At 47.4% G+C, this 6,072-nt stretch overlaps 1 pseudogene; it reads left to right on the top strand.

Annotated features, from left to right (window-relative positions):
- Positions 1 to 3,870: 3,870 nt before the first annotated feature.
- Positions 3,871 to 5,652, top strand: LOC139548506 (cholinesterase-like; annotated as a pseudogene).
- Positions 5,653 to 6,072: the final 420 nt, after the last annotated feature.

The following is a 6,072-nucleotide window of genomic DNA, read 5'->3' as shown; positions in this document are numbered from 1 at the left end:
CATGCCACACCACGCCACAGCACACCACACCACGCCACGCCACACCACACCACGCCACACCACGCCACACCACGCCACACCACGCCACACCACGCCACGCCACAGCACACCACGCCACACCACGCCACACCACACTACGCCACACCACACCACACCACGCCACAGCACACCACGCCACAGCACACCACGCCACACCACGCCACACCACTCCACACCTCGCTATAGCATGCCACACCACACCACACCACGCCACACCACGCCACACCACACCGCGCCACACTACACCACACCACACCTCGCTATAGCATGCCACACCACGCCACACCACACCACACCACGCCACACCTCACTATAGCATGCCACACCACGCCACACCACGCCACACCTTGCTATAACATGCCACACCTCGCTATAGCATGCCACGCAACACTACGCCACACCACGCCACAGCACGCCACACCACGCCACAGCACGCCACACACCTCGCTATAGCATGCCACACCACACCTCGCTATAGCACGCCACGCCACGCCACACCACACCTCGCTATAGCATGCCACACCACGCCACACCACACCACGCCACACCACAGCACGCCACACCACACCACGCCACAGCACACCACGCCACACCACGCCACGTCACACTACGCCACACCACGCCACATCACACCACACCACACCACGCCACGCCACACCATGCCACACCACGCCACGCCACACCACGCCACAGCACGCTACAGCACGTCGCACCACGCCACAGCACACAACGCCACCCCTCGCTATAGCATGCCACACAACGCCACGCCACACCACGCAACACCACGCCACACCTCGCTATAGCATGCCACGCCACACCACACCACGCCACACCACACCACGCCACACCGCGCCACACTACACCACGCCACACCACGCCACACCTCGCTATAGCATGCCACACCACACCACGCCACACCTTGCTATAACATGCCACGCCTCGATATAGCATGCCACACCACGCCACAGCACGCCACGCCACAGCACGCCACACACCTCGCTATAGCATGCCACACCACACCTCGCTATAGCACGCCACACCACGCCACACTACGCCACGCCACACCACACCTCGCTATAGCATGCCACACCACGCCACACCACACCACACCTCGCTATAGCATGCCACACCACACCACGCCACACCACACCTCACTATAGCATGCCACACCACACCACACCACGCCACACCTTGCTATAACATGCCACACCTCGCTATAGCACGCCACGCCACACTACGCCACACCACGCCACACCACACCACAGCACACCTCGCTATAGCACGCCAGACCACGCCACACCACGCCACAGCACGCTACGGCACGCCACACCACAGCACACCACAGCACGCCACACCACGCCACATCACACCACAGCACACCACAGCACACCACGCCACAGCACGCCACACCACGCCACAGCACACCACGCCACAGCACACCACAGCACGCCACACCACGCCACAGCACACCACAGCACGCCACACCACGCCACAGCACACCACAGCACACCACGCCACAGCACGCCACAGCACACCACAGCACACCACAGCACACCACACCACAGCACGCCACAGCACACCACAGCATGGGAATATTTGAGTCAGAAACATATTTCAACTGCACAGGTAAGCTATTTCCACAAACACAGCAGCCAACTAGGTTGGGATTCATTTAAAGTCCATGAGAAAAGGTAGATATGGAATTGATATCCTGCCTGCCAGTTCTATTCATTCTGCCTCTAAGGTCATGTGAGACTGCTGGGATAGTCTGTCTGGTCAGTGCAGACCTGATTAATCCAGGATTTATCCAATATCACAACAAGCAATCACGCTCTCTAATTTTAGATATTAATTTGTTTCCCACTTTCAGCTGAGTAATCTGTTTGGCAAGAAGATGCAGGCGGGTGGGTAGGTTTCTGCACGCCTGTCTGGTGATGAAAGAGTCAGAGGGAGAGATTTGATCATCTCCCACTGTGCACCCGCTCACATAGTCTTATCCTGAAATCAGCTGAATTCATGGTGTCATTAATAGCTGTCAGTCTCCCTCACTCCCTTTTTTTTCTCCCCTCTCCCTCTGCCCTACTTGTTCTGTGCTTGTTGAAGCCAGTGGCAATCTTTGGAAAATCTTGAATGCTTCAACAAACTAATGGATTTGTAACTATATCAATCATCTCCTACTCTTACTGAGTAATAGTGTGTGTTTATGTTTGTTCTGTGTGTGTTTGATGATGTGTGTTTGTTGATTTGTGTTTCCTGATGTGTGTTTGTTGATGTGTGTTTATTGTGCGTGTGTTTCCTGAAGTGTTTTTCCTGATGTATGTTTCCTGATTGTGTTTGTTGATGTGTGTTTGTCGATGTATGTGTCTCGATGCGTGTTTGTTGATGTGTGTTTGTTGATGTGTGTTTGTTGTGCGTGTGTTTCTTGATGTGTGGTTCCTGATGTGTGTGTCTTGATGTGTGTTTCCTGATGTGTGTTTCCTGATGTGTGTTTCTTGATGTGTGTTTGTTGTGTGTGTGTTTCTTGATGTGTGTTTGTTGTGTGTGTGTTTCTTGATATGTGTTTGCTGTGCGTGTGTTTCCTGATGTGTGTTTGTTGTGTGTGTGTTTCCTGATGTGTGTTTGTTATGCGTGTGTTTCCTGATGTGTGTTTGTTGTGCGTGTGTTTCCTGACGTGTGTTTGTTGTGCGTGTGTTTCCTGATGTGTGTTTGCTGTGTGTGTGTTTCCTGATGTGTGTTAGTTGTGCGTGTGTTTCCTGCGTGTGTTACGCAACTCCAACTCCTTCCAACCCCGTGATACAACTTTTCCTTGTAGGGATATGACATCAGAATGATGATGTAGGCCTGTATAGTAAACAAACATACAGTGGGGCAAAAAAGTATTTAGTCAGCCACCAATTGTGCAAGTTCTCCCACTTAAAAAGATGAGAGAGGCCTGTAATTTTCATCATAGGTACACTTCAACTATGACAGAAAATCACATTGTAGGATTTTGTATGAATTTATTTGCAAATTATGGTGGAAAATAAGTATTTGGTCAATAACAAAAGTTTATCTCAATCAATACAATAATAAGTGTTTTGTTCTATGTTTTGTATTTCTATGTGTTTGGCCTGGTATGGTTCCCAATCAGATGAAGCTGTCAATCGTTGTCTCTGATTGAGAACCATACTTATGTAGCCTGTTCCCACCTGTGTTTGTGGTTAGTTGTTTTCTGTTTAGTGTTTTTCACCTTTCATGACTGTTTCGGTTATTCCCTTTTGTTACTTTTGTGTTTAGTGTTCAGTTATAATACATTTAACATAGACACGTACCACGCTGCATTTTGGTCCTCACCTTCTTCCACCAACAGCCGTTACGGAGAGCTGATGTCACTCTGATAAATGCAGAACATCTCCTATCTATATAAAACATTCTACCACAGTGACCATGTTATTTTGGGAAGCATATTTGATTCTGAGTTCGGACATCTAAAGTTTGTACGTGAAAACTACTTCTAAGACCTATACATTCAGTTGTTCCAAACTCACTTCACTTCACAAAGAGGGAGGCTCTCTTGGCTGGTGCTGGAACATGCTCAGATCACATACACTGCTGCAACGCCCATTAAGGTGTTTACATGTCCTAATCATTTTAAATATTGTTTAGAAAACCAGGTGTTTTAATCAGCATAGGCTTCAATTTTGATTAATAAGATAAGCAGAGTAAGGTGTTTACATGATTATTGCATAATCTGTTTACTGACATAATCCATTTAGTATCAAATTATTACTGTGTATGTAAACATGCTCCATGTTATTTTGTAATCAAGTTGTTAACTACACATGTTTGAATATGAATTCCTTACTCCCAGGGTTCCGTGGAGCTGAGATGTGGACCCCCAACAGCAAGATGAGTGAAGACTCTCTTTACCTCAACATATGGACTTGTCCCCAAATGGACACATCCTAAACGTTCCAAGAGCTCCTCCCCTGGTTCCTCATTGGCTCCTGTTATGACGTGGCTCTATGGGGGTGTGTTCACTACAGGCACTGTCCTGGAACTATAAAGTGAAATTAATATACTTATATTTATGTTTTCAATGTACACCAATAATACAGTTTGTTTTGATTGGACACAGGCTCTGTCCGTTGTATTTCCTGTCTCTTCCTGATAGCGAGGTTGTCCGTGGCGACGATGGAATGCATGACCAGCGCGTGGCTCTGTACTGGGTAGCCAATAACATCGCTGCCTTTGGCAGAGAACCTTCAAAAGTTACTCAGCTTTTTTTCTATCACTCTTTTTTATTCTTATTCTTTGTTTTGCCATCTTTAATTAATCTCCTTTTTATGTTGGCTGCATATGTGGGTCTCCATCTCCTCTCCCCTGGCAGCCATGGTCTGTTCAACAGGGCGATACTACAGAGTGGTTCCCATAACACTCCATTGGCTGTCATGACTCAACAGCAGGCCTGGAACAGGACTCTGTCCCTGGGTAGGCTGATGGGTTTGTCCCCTGACACCTTTGGCTGTCCTGGAGCAGTGTCTACAGTGAGGATAACATCAACCAGCAGGTCACTGTCCTGTCTCTCCCCGCACACATAGCATTGCCTTTCACTCCTTCTGTCGACCAAAACTTCCTACCAGACATGCCCGAGGTGTGTGTGAATCTGTGGTTGCTTGTAGGGCCAAAAGGCGCTGAACAAACAAGCAGTTGACATTCCTGTATGTTTCCAATGGCATTATGTCATAGTGTCTAATCTTCTCTGTCAGGTCCTATAGATTCTGCTCCGGACGGGCAACTTCCTGAAGACAGAGGTGCTGATTGGTTCGAACCAAGACGAGTGGACCCACTTCCTGGTTTACGGGGAACTGGGATATGACATCACTAGCCAGAGCCTGATCAGCAGGGACGACTTCCTGAAAGGGGTGGACCTAGTGTTTATGGGGTTCGGTGATGTCACAATGGAGATGGCCATCTTCCAGTACAGTACACTGATTGTACAGATAAGAATAGTGGGATGAAGCATCATGATTTGCTTGCACGAATGGTGGGAGACCTTTGCCCAGAGGTAAGGACAACATATTGAAGAGTTACACAAAGCTCTAATGCAGGGCTCTCCAACTCTGTTCCAGGAGAGCTACCCTCTTTTACGTTTTTTATCCATCCCCAATTGTAACTAACCTGATTCATTTTTATCAACCAGCTAATTATTAGAATCAGGTGCATTAGATTAGGGTTGGAGTGAAAACGTACAGGACGGTAGCTCTCCAGGAACAAGGTTGGAGAGCCCTGCTCTAATATTTGCCACAAATCTTGAATGTAAATCAACGTATTATTTACATGGAATGTTGAGTTGTGTAGTTAGTATTTGGTCCCTTCTACTCAGTTTGTAATGAACTCTCTGATCATCACCATACCTACAAACAGAACACGGGGGGTAAGGCCTGCCTCTTCCTGTTTGACCACCACTCCTCCAACAATCCCTGGCCGGCGTGGATGGGCGTGATGCAAGGCTATGAGATTGAGTTTATCTTTGGAATGCCGCTGAACAGTACCCTGGGATACATAGAGGAGGAAGTGGTCATGAGCAGGAGGAGGATGAAGTCCTGGGCCAACATGGGTAGGACCGGGTGAGAGAGACCTCATATAGATGTTATATAGACATGGCTGAGACCAGGTGAGGCCTCTTATACAACACATTGGGAAAGTATTCAGAAACTTTGACTTTTTCCACATTTTGATAGGTTACAGCCTTATTCAAAAATGTATCGAATTTACACTACCTTTCAAAAGTTTGGGGTCACTTAGAATTGTCCTTGTTGTTGAAAGAAAATCAATTATTTTGTCCATTAAAATAACATTACATTGATCAGAAATACAGTATAGACACTGTTAATGTTGTAAATGACTATTGTAGCTCGAAACAGCTAATTTTTTTATGGAATATCTACATAGGCAAACAGAGGCCCATTATCAGCAACCATCACTCTTATGTTCCAATGGCACATTGTGTTAGCTAATCCAAGTTTATAATTTTAAAAGGCTAATGGATCA

Source organism: Salvelinus alpinus, chromosome 21 (assembly GCF_045679555.1).
Source record: "Salvelinus alpinus chromosome 21, SLU_Salpinus.1, whole genome shotgun sequence".
Classification (NCBI taxonomy): domain Eukaryota; kingdom Metazoa; phylum Chordata; class Actinopteri; order Salmoniformes; family Salmonidae; genus Salvelinus; species Salvelinus alpinus.
The sequence above is the reverse complement of the archived record's forward strand: the minus strand, read 5'-3'. Positions and strand labels throughout refer to the sequence as shown.